The sequence below is a fragment of the Ictidomys tridecemlineatus genome, chromosome 8 (genome assembly GCF_052094955.1).
Source record: "Ictidomys tridecemlineatus isolate mIctTri1 chromosome 8, mIctTri1.hap1, whole genome shotgun sequence".
Classification (NCBI taxonomy): Eukaryota; Metazoa; Chordata; class Mammalia; order Rodentia; family Sciuridae; genus Ictidomys; species Ictidomys tridecemlineatus.
In genome coordinates, this window is record NC_135484.1 from 2,971,308 (window position 1) to 2,985,487 (window position 14,180).

General features: G+C 46.4%; 1 long non-coding RNA gene across 1 annotated transcript in view; it reads right to left on the reverse strand.

Annotated features, from left to right (window-relative positions):
• Window positions 1–4,454: 4,454 nt before the first annotated feature.
• The window catches only part of LOC120889203 (uncharacterized), a 49,555-nt gene continuing 39,829 nt past the window's right edge, over window positions 4,455–14,180 (reverse strand). Inside the window, exon 4 of the long non-coding RNA XR_005733100.2 lies at window positions 4,455–4,822. This is a non-coding gene — a long non-coding RNA (uncharacterized LOC120889203). The remainder of the gene's footprint in view (window positions 4,823–14,180) is intronic.

Sequence of the window (14,180 nt, forward strand, 5' to 3'; positions counted from 1 at the left end):
CAGCCGCAGCAAAAGCAAGGAGCTAAGCAACTCAGTGAGACCCTAAATAAAATACAAAATAGGGTTGGGGATGTGGCTCAGTGGTCAAGTGCCCCTGAGTCCAATCCCTGGTACCCCAAAAATGCAATTCTTATTAAAATCCCAATGACATTCTTCATAGAAATAGAAAATGCGATCATAAAATTTATTTGGAAAAATAAGAGACCCAGAACAGCTAAAGCAATCCTTCGCAAGAAAAGTGAAGCAGGGGGCATCACAATACCAGACCTTAAACTATACTACAGAGCTATAGTAACAAAAATGCATGGTGAAGACCACAAACATACGTGTTATCCAGCGGCACAGTGAAGTACGCCAAAGACAATCCCTGTATTTATGGGGCATTAGTACAGGATGAAGCGGTCGCAAATCAATAGCACGAGTCGATTGTTTGGTAGAAGATACGTGGAAAGTGGGCTTGGATGTGGAAGAGAACGCAGCGGGATCCGGAATGCACACCGAACACCGCGTGCCAAGGTGGCCTGTGGTTGGCTTAGAGACGTAAATGTGGGCAGCTGGACTATGAGTTAACCCAAGGGAAGGCAGGGGATTTTTTGTGACATAGGACTGGAGACAAATTTCTTATATAAAATTTCAAAAAACATAACCAGAGAAAATATTGACGAGTTTACTACATTCCAAGTGCACCACAGACAAGTTTGTGATTTCTAAAACAACCAACAGCATATGTAGGACTCCCTGCCCCTGTCCAAGGCAATGAGAGGGGTCCTCACAGGGGAAGGGGTGACGGAGGCGAATAGGGAACTTTCAGAAGGGGAGCTCCGGAGGCGACAGGCACGTAAAGGAGGGCTCACACTCGTCTGTGCTGGTAAAAGTGCCCCTCAGAGAAACTGCAGCTGTCCTCCCTGGGGACCGGTTCCAGGCCCTCGCAGAAGCCCAATCTGGATGTTTAAGTCTTCTATAAAAAGTGGCCATTTATATAAAAGGTTATAAACATGCTCATGACTTCTGCACGTCTCCCCATACACGCTAGGTCGTCTCTAGGTGACATGCAGTGTCTAGTACAAATGCCATGTAAACAGTCGTTACCCTGCATTGTTGGGGGATGATGACGGGGGGGGGTCTGTGCATGTTCAATACTGACTCCGTTTTTTTTCTGAATACTTTCTCTGTGCAGTTGGTTGACTCTGTGGATACAGACCTTAGAAATGTGGGAGTCTGACTGTGTGTTATTCAGTGCCTATTAGATTGGCAAAATTGGAAATATTGTGAGTGATGCCACGTTTGGCAGGCTGGAAATAAGGGGAATCCTATGGGTAGACTGGGATGACCATTTTGGAGAACGTCCTGGTAACATTAGTGAAATTAATACACATTTCCGAAATGTATTCTCATGTGCGTTCGTGGTGGGACGCCTGAGCACACTCACTTAGTGCTGTTGTGCAGCGGGAGTTTGGAGAGGTGGTGGGTGAGCATGGTGCACACCCACCTCGGCGTCCCAGGTAACAGTTACAAGTACAATGAACAGATCTTACAAAGGTAAGGAGAAGCAGCGGGGGCTCTGGCACAGCCTCGTTCCTGTAAGCATACACACAGACGCATAATAAATAATCACATTTCATGAAAAGACATCCTAAAATAATACACCCATGAGCCACATTTGAAATGTTTAGCAACTTATCCGATCATTTAAATTCACGTATGAATGAAGCAATAAAGATCCCTTTCACTCTTTAAGCTCTACCTGCACTGATGTGCTCATCGGGTGGCAGGCTGTGATGGAGACGTTCAATGTCCTGGCCCACCTGGCTCTAAAGGGGTGCCACACTCAGGCCACCGAGGCAGCCTTCGGTGAGACCCCAGTTACCGAGAGGGGAATGGGAGAGAGAAAGGACGGAGGGAATGGAGGGGAGGCGAGTCCGTGCCTGGAGACAAGGGGACTTCTGCTGAGGTCTGTCTGCAGGTGAGGGAGCCAGTCCTCATGACAGAAGGACGGACAGAGGGCTCTTCCCTCTCCACCTGAGGACGCAAGCGCCTCCACTCAGACCCTTTGCAACACCCAGGACAGCCGTGCCCGGTCAGGAAATCACTGTTGAATGAAGCCAACTCCCCAAGCCCATCCAAAGACCACCACTGCACACCAGGCAGGTGCCAGCACAAGCTCCTGCCTGTCCCCGGGGCCGCTGCATCCCACCCAGCTGCCACCTGAGTCCGTGTGCAGCTGCTCCCTCCTGGCACAGTGAGACCCACCTCAGAGGCGTTTCCAGAACAAGTGCTCTTGAGCTCAGTCTTCGGGCCCCAGTGTTTCCACCCAGATCTTCTGACCTAGAAACAGCACCCTCCAGACACAACTCCAGACACTACTCCTGAGTGCTCCGTACCCCGGGGCCACAGCAGGAAGAGGCCTCAGAGCCGCAGTCCTCCATGTCCACTGTTCCGCCCAGTCGAGGCTCTCAGAGAAAAGAGCCAGGGAGCTGTGTCAGCCTGTGCACCTCTGAAGGTACAGCATGTACTCACCTGTATAATTTGGTTAAGAGTGGATCACACAGTCATGAGCTGGAGGGTCCAAAATTTGTAGGACAAGCCAGTGCACTGGAGACCCGGGCAGAACTTCTATGTGGCAGTCTTGAGGCAGAACTCCTTCTTTTCCAGTAAACCTCAGTTTGGGGCTCTTTAGGCCTTCAGCTGATTAGATGGGGCTCACCCCCTTATCACGGGTCACCTCTCTTGCTTTAAGTGGACTGATGATAGGGGTGAGACCCTTTCACAACATACCCTCAGGGCAACACCTTGGTTGGTCAGATTAAGGCGGGGGACATGTAGCCCAGCTGCCAGCACATGAAGCTGACCATTGCACCCAGTAAACCAGGTCGACAGTATTAACTAGTCATGCTGCTTATACTGGTTATTGCTGTGTGTTTGCCAATGGGCATGGAAATATCCAGAGGACTCCTGTGCGTCCTGGATCCACATCAAACATGTCAAATTGTGGAGCGTGGAAGGGAGGTGGGAAATAAAGATGAAAGGGAATTCATAAGCAGATTCATGAATAAATAAAAACATCAAACAAAAAAAGGGCTTTGCGTGGGTAGAGATGGTACAGTGCCAAGAGTTAGGGACATTCTTAATCTTTTATACTTGATGCCCCAAATAGAATCTTCAAAACCCAGTTCCTAGGCATTTACACAAAGAAACACACCTACTTCCACACACAGACTGTACAGAATGTTCATGCAGCTTTTCCTAAAATAGCCAAAACCTAGGGGAAAATCCAGGTGTTTATCAACAGGTGAGTGACAGATTGTGGTTCTCACACAGTGGAAGGCAACTCAGAAATAACAGCCACAGCCACATGCAGCAATGTGAATGGATCTTTAAAACAAGCCCCCAGCCAAAAGCAGAGCCCAGAGAGCACATATGAGTGATCCCGTCTGGTGGCCCTCCGGGGGGGACCCGGTCTGGCTGAGCTGAAGCTGGCTCATCGTCCCTGGTTGCAGGGAGGTGCTCCATCCTGGTGACGCTCTGCGCTGGGGGGTGGGAGTCCTTAGAAGCCCAACTGTGGGGGTGGCTCCAGGTGCACACGCCAGAAGTCATCAGAACCAGGAGAGAGCTCCCCACCTGGTCACCGGCTCTTAGCAAGCAGCAGGCCCCAAGTTCAGTTGTGTGGCTCTGCCGTCTCCCATGCTGATGGCTGATGCTTGGTGATGACAGTTCCACTGTCATCCAGCAGGTGAGAGCACCTCCTCAGTGTGGGGAAGGTGTGCTTGTCCCTGGAGGTGGTGTGCCAGGCGGCAGCACTTCCAGGACCACCACCTGGGCATACAGCATCCGACGCAGTGACCCTGGACCCTGCTGCTCCTTTCCCTACCTCCCAGTCCTCGACCGTCTGAAGACACACACTCCTGTCTCACGGAACTTTGCCGGTGACTTTAGCCTTCCTCTAAAGTAACAGTGAGCACTGAACAGTGTTCGTAAAGCCCTTCCTCCCGTCCCCTGGCATCTGGGCTGCTCACACGCTGACTTGTGTGTTTGCCACTGTCCCTCTAAGGGGCTGCCAAGGGACCCGAACAGACACTTCTCAGAAGATGATATACAATCAATCAACAAATATATGAAAAAATGTTCATTATCACTAGCAATCAGAGAAATGCAGATAACAACCATTCTAAGATACCATCTCACTCCAGTCAGAATGGCAGCTATTATGAAGACAAACAACAGTAAGTGTTGACGAGGATGTGGGGGAAAGTACACTCATACACTGCTGGTGGGACTGCGAATTGGTGCAGCCAATATGGACAGAGTATGTAGATTCCTTGGAAATCTGGGATTGGAACCACCATTTGACCCAGTCAGTTCATTGAACTTGTGAGCGATCCACCCAGCCCGATTGCTATCCAACGTGTAGCAATGGCTCCCACCCATAAAGAAGGACTGAAATTTTTAAAATATCGTGAGTTTCATGATTTTAATGATTTTTTTCTTTTAATAGCAAGGTATGTATGAAATTATAATGGAAATCAATAGGAAAATGTCACTGAGAGACTCTCAGGGGCAGGTGCTCTTTCAGGAAAGCCACAGAGAGGGTTGGGACGAGGAGGAGCACTGGAATGCGGCATCTTCTTGGGAAAGCTGAGATGAGTCAGGTCCACAGTGCTGGGTATGCAGGTGGCCTCAGAGGGGCTGCACCTGGGGAGAGGTGATTGCAGGAGGTGTTTCCCGCTCCGCAGTCTCGAGTCCCACCGCAGGTTGTCCAAATCAAGGCTGCACTGATGCTGGTTCTCCAAACCCTGCCCAGCGGTTTGACCTGGGAGTGGATAAACTGGAGAGGACTGAGGTCAGCGTTTTATTGAAGGCTTCAAAGAAGGAAGAATAAGATTAAAATCAGAGAATTCAAAGAATTGAAGGATTGGCACCAGTACCCTTGGAGGTTGAAAGCAAAATGGGGTTAAAAAGACAAAAGCAACGAGTCTGGGGAGCTCACTGTGAAGCTGGGAGAAGGTGGAGGAAATGGGGGGAAGGTAGCAATTTCTATACAAGGTGAGAAAATGGTAAGTAAGTGCCTGCAAGATTCCCGGGATAGGACGGGGGTTAGAGTGACGGGGAAAACAGGGAGAGAGAGCACGAGGGCCACTGGTCACCGAGGAGTGGGCACAAGGGTTCAGGAAGAGGAACACTCCAAGCCTTTGCCCACGGAAAGCCGGATGCTACAAGAACTGGGGACTCAGCCGGTCAGCAGCCTGGGCTCCACCCTTTTTCAACTTCTCTTCTTGGAGACTTAGGCACTCATGTCCTGTGATTAAATTAGATTGTCAGCACAAGAGGAGAAATTTCAAATCAACGTAAATGGCAACGTCAACAAGATTCTTTAAGAAAACATTTGCCCCCTATAAAATGGATTGTACTAGTTCTGTTTTCCCCACCTACATACGTATTAAAACGTCATCATTTTGCTGTGTTAGTTTTCCATTTCTATCTGCCCATCAGAGTGGTAAAGGGGTGTCCCTCTTGGTCTTCACACATAAACTCAAAAGCTAAGAATAAGTGGAGCGGTGGTGGTGCATGTCTATAATCTTAGCAACTCGGGAGGCTGAGGTAAGAGGATCGCAAGTTCAAGTGGCCAGCCTCAGCAACTTAGTGAGGAGACTCTGTCTCAAAATAGAAAAAAAGGGCTAGGGATGTGGTTCAGTGGTTAAGGACCTCTGGGTTCAGTCCCTGTTACAAAACAACAACAACAACAACAACAACAACAAACAAAACAAAACAAAAGAAAAAAATAAGTAAAAAGAAAAGAAAAAACCCCAAAGCCAAGGATAAATCCCTAGGTCTTAGTATGTCAGCAAAGGAAATTGACACATTAGGGCAGCTGCAGTCAAGTGCCTTGTGCTGCCTGATGGCTCTCTGTGCAAAAATTTCCATTCTCCTTCCAGATAAAAACATGCAAACCATAGCAGAATGTACTTGGATATCTAAAAAAAAAACCCGTTAATATCACGAGGAATGACTGTGTAACTAGCCATGTCATCAGCTGGAACAGTCCACACTTAATTCCTGTAGGCTTTCTTGGTTGCTGTTGTTGGCAGAATTGAGGATAGGGTGATGGACTGAGAAGTCTGCGAAGGCCACACATTGCCCCGTTAAAAAAATTGGGGAAGAGGAACCTGATGCTGAGGAGCAGCAGTGAGCCGATGAGGCTGGATGGAAGAGAGAAGCGTGTGGGAGTCTTCCAGACGGGGCCTCTGCCAATTGACGTCAGCAGGCAGGAGCCTCCCCCAGACGCTGCAGACCAGCTGGGCCAGCCAACTGTGAAGGCGGAGGACCAGAGCTGAAATATCTGCATCCGGACCTTGAGAGAGTGAACAGGCTCTCGGAATCCCAGGCCTTCTTCAGGGTCAGCAGACGCCCAGGAGATGAAAGTCCCAGCGGGAAGGATGCTTCCTGAATTCGTGTTTGTCAGTCATGTGCATCAGGAGGACTCATTGCTTACCAGCAGACTGAACTGTAGTAATCAGGTCCATGAGTTCAGAACTTGGGAAATCCATCACTGTGCAAGTTCTTATTTTGTTGCTCACGAGTGCAACCTTCCAGTGTGTGGATGAGAATGGGGAGATTTTTAAAATTGGGAATAGCTTTTAGAGTAATCGGTCACCAGGGTCCCTAAATCACTGAGGGATGTGACAAATAGCTATTGGGCATGTATGATGAGGCAGGCCATGTTCCAAGCACTTGAGCAAAACCAGTACAAAGTCAGCAGAATTCCCTGCCCTTATGCAACTCAAAGTCTAGTAGGGGATACAGAGAATAAAAATGGACACAAATGAATTATGTAGCACAGGTGGAAATACCATGAGAAAGAGCAGAGTGGAGGGTCTGGAGGGGTCTTGGTGGGCTTAGGCAAGGGTGGGGTGTCTAGTGGAATTGTCTGGGTGTAGGTCTCATGGAGACAGAGGGATTCCGGCAGTGACTGAGGGAGATTAAGGAATGAGCTATGCAGATGTCAGAGGAAGAGCAGGCCAGGCAGCAGGGGCAGATCTGCAGAGGCCCTGAGGCTGAGCTACCCAGGGGAAGAGTCTGGTGCTACCAGGGCCAGAGCTGTAGGATTCATGGTCAGGATTGTTGGGAGGATCTATCAGGATTTACAGACCATTGAAAGTCTTAGTCTTTAACTCTGAGTAAGGCGGGGAGGATTAGCGGGGTTAGGATGGAGGATGCTGGCTGATTTACGTTTTGGAGGCTCATTCTGAAGGAATCCTGGAAGCCTGCACCAAGGCAGCGCCGGGCCAGGGAAAGAGTGTTCAGAATCTGGATGTCGCACCTTGAGGGTGCCCCCTGGACGGGAAGAGGGGTGCACAGATTTAGAAGGAAAGGACAAGTGGAGCGTGACCCGGAGGCTTTGGCCTGAGCTATCAAAGAGAAGGCACTGTGGTCAGCAGAGAAAGAGGGGTCCTGGAGCGGGTTCCATCACCCTGTGTGCAAAGCAGAGCCAGGGCTGCCTCCCCAGCAAGGCTACTTGAGTGTTTTCTGCCTCAGCTGAAGACCAATCAGGTTGTTAGAGCGCAGTGATTCTTGACTAACTTTTAAAAGATCAGATGGAGTAAAGTGTGGGCATGTCAGTGCTCCCAGGGCACCAAGGGGAGGGCTGCGTCACAGCTGTGGCTGCCGGCCTTCCAGTTGTGCCCGTGACCCTGGGGCGCGGCCTTGCCCAAGGGGAAGATCAGCCGATACCTGGCTGATGAGGGCACAGTCTCGGCTCCTGCTGGTCATCCAAGTTCCAGGGCTCCAGAAAGTGGACAAATGCGAGGGTCAGAGCCCAGTGAAATCCAGCTGTGGATACGGAGGGCCACCAAGAACAGAGGAGCATGTCCGGAGAGGAAGAGCAACATGAGCTAGAAAGTGCTTCCTGGCCAAGTCCTGAGTCTTCCACAAAGCTGGGTGAGGCCTGGGACATCAAAGGTCCCTGTCCTTCACTTCCACAGGACAAATGTGGCCCTGGCAGAGGGGTGCTGGAGGTCTCCATGCAAGGTGCCATTGACCTCGTGCCACAGGCCAGTGTGGGTTATAAAACATCTCCATCTGTCCCCTGGAGAGTGGCACGGTCTATGTGACATTTTCTGAAGAGCTATGTGCTATAAACCCACAGATTCTTGTTCACAGATTTTTGTTTTTCGTAGGCTGACGCAGCAGAAAGTGTTCACCGGGTAAGGCTAGTCCTGAAAGTGCGTTTTTCCGGGGGCACAGCTATCAGCATATTGAAAAAGACCAAACTGAGTCACACACTGTTTTCCTTTCTGGGAGTGTCTCCCTGATGATCGCCTGCCTTCCCAGGGAATCTGCCCACAGCGCAAGGTTTCACACTCTAGCAAGACCCCAGAAGAGGATGCAAACAGAGAGCCGGCTGCCTGAAAACCTGGGAAAGTAGACTCCATCTGAAGCAGGAGTCCAGGACTATGGTGGTAGATGGTGGAAGAAGGCCTGGGCGCACATGCAAACAGACTCCGGAAGACCCACCAGCCATGTTTTGTGGATGCCCAGAGGGGCCCCGTCCACTGTGCTGGTACAGAGCCTGCTGGGGACCTCCACTGCAGCCCAGATGGGTGACGACAGCTTTACTCTGACCTTGAATAACTGTGTGGCCAGGTGCATCCAGGGAACAGTGGATCCCCGACACGGGGCAGCAGGCAGCGGAAGGTGGGAAGGTGAGCTCTGGGGTGCCTCGTGGCACCGCCACAGGCCATTTCTCATCTGCAGGCAGGAAGGAGGAACCAGCAGAGCTGGCAAGGGGCACCTTTGGGAGGCGCACACGGGGCTTCACGGAGACCAGGATTTTCAAGCGCTGCTTAGTTTGAATGTTGACTGTCCTCCAAAGGCCTGGCCCCAGGGGGTGTTACTGTGGGAGTCCATAAGAAGGGGGCGGTGGAAGGTCTTCAGGTCACTGGGAACATGACCCTGAAGGGGACTGAGGGAGCCTGGCTTTTTCTCTCTTGTTTCATGGCCACTAGGTGAATGGTTTTTCTCCACCATGTACTCCCACCACAATGTCCTGCCTTTGGCCCCAAAGCAACAGGGCCAACCAAACATGCATGGAAACCTCTCCATCTATAAGTCAATATAAACCTTTTTTCTTTACAAATTGATGATCCCAAGTATTTTATTATAGGATGAAATGCTAACTAACACAAGTGCAGAGTACAAGAGATGATAGAACTACAGAGAAAAAGATTCAGTATCAGAGCTCTGTAGCAGTGTCCCTGCATAATTAAGACAGTCCTGATCTGCACATAATTAAGACAGTTCTGAGAAGCAATTCTTTATGGTCAGGATAAGGGAAAAAACAGCCAAGAAAAAGGTAGATTATACAATTCTTGTAGCTCACAGAAGAGCAAATATACCCACTAATGAGAGTAAGAGACCTCATCACACACGAGACGTCAGGCGAACCTTCAGAAGATCTTCGCTTTAGTAGTGCAATATGTTAGCTAGACTAAGATTGCACTGGACTTACCCTTAACACACTATTTTTAAAGTCTCAAGTCTCAAAAGGATGCAAATGATTTTAACTCTTTTAAGTGAAAATTTTTTTGAAGGAATAAAATAAAATCAGAAACAATGCAAAATTTAAGGTGTCTAGGACATATATTATAAAATTACGAGGTGAGGCCTGATAAAAAAGAAAACATGACTCAGAACGAGGAGATCGATCAATAGGAAAATAACTAGAAATGAAAAAATAGTGAAATGATGAGAAAAGATTAAAAGATGTTATAAATATGCTTCATATATTCAGCAGGATGAAGTAGAAGATATAAAAGATAGAAATTGAACTTCTAGAGATAAAAGTGCAATATGTAAAAGTAACTATACGCTTGATGGAATTAATAGCAGATTAAAAGCTATTGATTAAAAAATGAACATGGAGAGTAAAAACTATCTGAAATGAATCAGAGAATTAAAAAGAGGAAAAATAACGAGCAAAGCACCTTTAGTGTAAGTGAGGCCCTCAGTTCAGTTTCCAGAATTTCACAAACCCATGAGCAACAACAACCACCAGAAAACCCAAATGGCCTACGGACAATATCAGGCAGTATAATCTGCAAGCCACTGGAGTCCCAAGAGGGGGAGTGAGGTCAGGTGTGGTACACACGCCTGAATCCCAGCACTCAGGAGGCTGAGGCAGGAGGATCATGAGTTCAAAGCCAGCCTCAGAAAAAACAAGGCACTAAGCAACTCAGGGAGACCCTGTCTCTAAATAAAATATAAAATAGGGCTGGGGTATGTCTCAGTGGTCGAGTGCCCCTGAGTTCAGTCCCTGGTACAAAAAAAAAAAAAAAAAAAAAAAGAAAGAAAGAAAGAAAGAAAAAGAAAGATGGATGAGAAGCAGAAAAGCAGAAAGTATTTTATAGAAATAATAGTCAAGCAGTTTTAAAAATTTGGGGAAAACTAAACCTACAAATTCTAGAAACTTGATGAACTCCAAGGAAGGAAGACAAAACTATACAAAGGTACATCATCATTAAAGTGCTAAAACCCAGTGGTAAAACCTGGGCGTGGTGGAGCACGCCTGTAATCCCAGCAGCTCAGGAGCCTGAGGCAGGAGGATCGGGAGTTCAAAGCCAGCCTCAGCAACAGTGAGTGCTAAGGTCTCTAACTAAAATACAAAGAGGCTGAGTGTCCCGAGGTCAATCCCTGGTACCAAGAAAAAACAAAACCAGGGCTGGGGATGTGGCTCAAGTGGTAGTGCGCTCTCCTGGCATGCGTGTGGCCTGGTCGATCCTCAGCACCACATACAAACAAGATGTTGTGTCCACCAAAAACTAAAAAAATATAAATATTAAAATTCTCTCTCTCTCTCTCAAAAAAAAAATAAATTAAAAAAAAGAAAAGAAAAAACAAAAACCAAACAACAGCAACAACAAAAAGTTGGTAAAGAGAAAATAGAAACGACAGACAGGGGAAAATGAGAAAATGGGTTCAGAGGAGCAATGTTCAGCACGACACCAGACTTCTCAGCAGAAACCACCCAAACCAGGAAACAAGGGAAGATACACTTAAAATGATTAGAAAAAGTAGAAGTCATTACAAAGTGAAAGTAACTTCTCAGAAATTAAAGATAAATTAATTTCTGAATTTTTTTCAGCAAAACAGAAAGATAATTCCTCATTAGCAGAGCAACAATTTAAGAAATGTTAAATATTTTTTCACATAAAAGTTCAATATTTCCAGACAGAAATGAGATCTAATCAAAGGAATAATGCAAGCATATGTGAGATTTTTCCTCCTCACTTTTATTTCTTCAATATAGAACAGATAGTTTAAAGCAAAAATAACAATAATAGATCGAAGAGCTTATGTGTAAAATTAAAATATATAAAAATATTCCAAAGAGCAGAAGGGGTTACAGTGCTTTTAGAATAATACATAATTCCTTGAAGGTAGACTGTGATAGGTTCAGTGTGTATGCTTTGTCAGCTCGCCATTACTGTGACAAAATACCTAAGACAATCAACTTAAAGAGAGAAAAGACTTGCTTGGGACCACAGTTTGGGAGGTTTTAGTCCAGAGTCAGTTGATGTATTGCTTTGGGGCCTGTGGTGAGGTAGGGCATCAGGATGGGAGCAGGGAGCAGAGGAACTTGCTTCTCTCCTGACGGGGAAGTGAAGGGAGAGGAAGGGGATGTTTTCACCAAGGCCCCCAGAGGCCCAGCACCTCTCATCAGGCCCCACCTCTTGAAGTTCCCATCACCTGCCCAAAGACCACCCTGCATGGAGGGGGTGGAAGTGACCATAGGGGAGCACAACGTGGGTCTTTGTGCTGATGGAATGATTCTGTTTTGATTGACGGTGGCGACACAAATCTGCAAATGTCACAGAATGACCCAGATTCATTGCACTAATGTGATCTCCTGGTTTCGATGCTGTACTATAATTATGTCAGATACAACCACTGGGGAAGGGAACATGGGAACTCTCTCTACTATCTGCAGTTCTCTGGGAATTTATAGCTGTTTCCAAATAAAAGCAAAATTTTAAAATTCTGTCACGGTTCGGAGGTCAGAATTCTAAATGGGCTGAAACCAGGGTGTGAGCAGGACCAGGCACCCTCTGGAGGCCCTGGGGCAGATCCGTTTCCTGTCCTTCCACCATCTAAAGCCACATTCTTTGCATTCCTGGGCGAATGATCCCACCCTCCATCTTCAAATCTCTCCCACTTCTGTCTTTGTATCACCTTCTGTTCTTTTCAAGTTTTCCTCTTACAAAAATTGTCATGATTACCTTTAGGCACATATCATCCAGGAGAATCTCCAGTCTTCAGACCCTTGATCACATCTACAAAGTCCAGTTACCATATGTGGTAATGTCCATGTGTTTCAGGGATTAGGACCTGGACATACAGGTCCATTACTCAGCTTCTGTAGCTGTCACACAACTTTGCAAAACCGACATTCACAGCATGCTTCAGCCACACATCAGAAAACACTTTCTTTCTAAATACAAATAAATTTTTTGACAAGAAAGACCATATTCTGGCTGTAAAATATATCTGAATAGATAAAAGAAAACAGATACATAAAAGTGTATTCTCATTTCACAATAGCATAAAAGTAGAATCAATAATAAAATGTATAGAAAGCAACCTCTAAGTATTTGGATATAGAACAATATATTCTAAATAAGCACTGGCAAGAGAAGAAATCACAAAGAAAATTGAAAAATGATATTAATTCTATAAAATAAAACAATGTGCTAATGTGTGACATACAGATGAAGATTTCGTAGAAGGTAGATTTTAGCATTCATTGCTTAGAGTATAGAAAAAAGGTCTCACATCAATAATCTCAGCTTTGATTCTAAGAAATTAAAGAAGAAGAGCAAGTGAAACCCTACAGAGAAGAAGCAAACAATTTTAGAGAGTGAAATAGATAAATCAGTGAAATAGAAAACAGAAAACCAGTAAAGGATATCAGTGAATATGAAACTATATTGTTTGAAAATTTTGACAAAATTAAAAGCCATAACCAATCTGATCAGAATAAAATAAAGATGATGAAATTTACCAAAATCAGTGTGAGAGCAGGTCATCACTACAGATCCTGCAGGGCATGGGAGGACAGCAAGCGGGTATTATGGACGACTTGATTTCATAGGGACCAACATGTCAGTAGATGGAATACACATATTCCTTATGGACACAAAGTACCAATCCACTAGTGAAGAAATGGGCAACACAGAGGAGAGCTGTGTGTCTGAAAACTTGTTAAATTCTAATTAATGACGTTTCCACAAACAAATGTGCAAACCTCTTCGGGCTTCTCTACTTCTCTGCTTAAGGAAGAAACAGTACGATCATACACAGAACCTTCCAGAACAGAGACAAAGGGACTTCCTAACTCAATCTGTGACCCTCACACCCAAAGCAAACCTGCACATCATGATGGGGACACAGGTGAATGTCAGTGAATCAGTGCTGCCCAGTGTAGGAAACGCAACAGCCCCGAGGGCCCGTGCAGCTTCACGGAGGCGACCTTGACCGAACACTGGGTGGGGACCATTCTGCACTGTCCACCATGACACTGACCTGCAGGAAAGCACTGCACCACTCCAATGGTGAAGAAAAGCCATCTGCTCAACTTTAACCTTCACTTTGATAAGTTCTTGGAAATCTGAGCATATAAATAAACTTTATCAAGGTAATGAAGCACATCACCCATAAAAGCCTGGTAGGTGACGTTGTATGTAAGGGTGCCAGGCCAGATGTGCCCCCTCAAATCCTCATCAAGGCAAGGATGCACACTTCCCCCACTCTTCCACATGGTACCAGAGGTTCCTGCAGCACCCAGTCGACAGGAAAGCAGGTGGGCCAGAAAGGTGAGATTGAAGCCACCTTTATTCACTCACTGCACATTGTCCACCTAGAAAAATTCTCAAGAATCTATATAAGGGTGGTTGGAACTATTCAATGAACCTAGCAAGGTTGCTGGTTCCTTCAATCTGCAGAAGTCACTTATGTCTATGTACTAACAATGACTAAATAGAAATGAAAATTTAAACCATCCTGTTTATAGGAGCATCAAAAACAGGGAGCACTTCGGGATAAACTTAGCAAAATGCATGCAAGGGCTCTAGACAGTAAAATAAAAAAAAAGAATACTGTTGAAAAAGTTAAAGAAGAAAAAATAAACATGG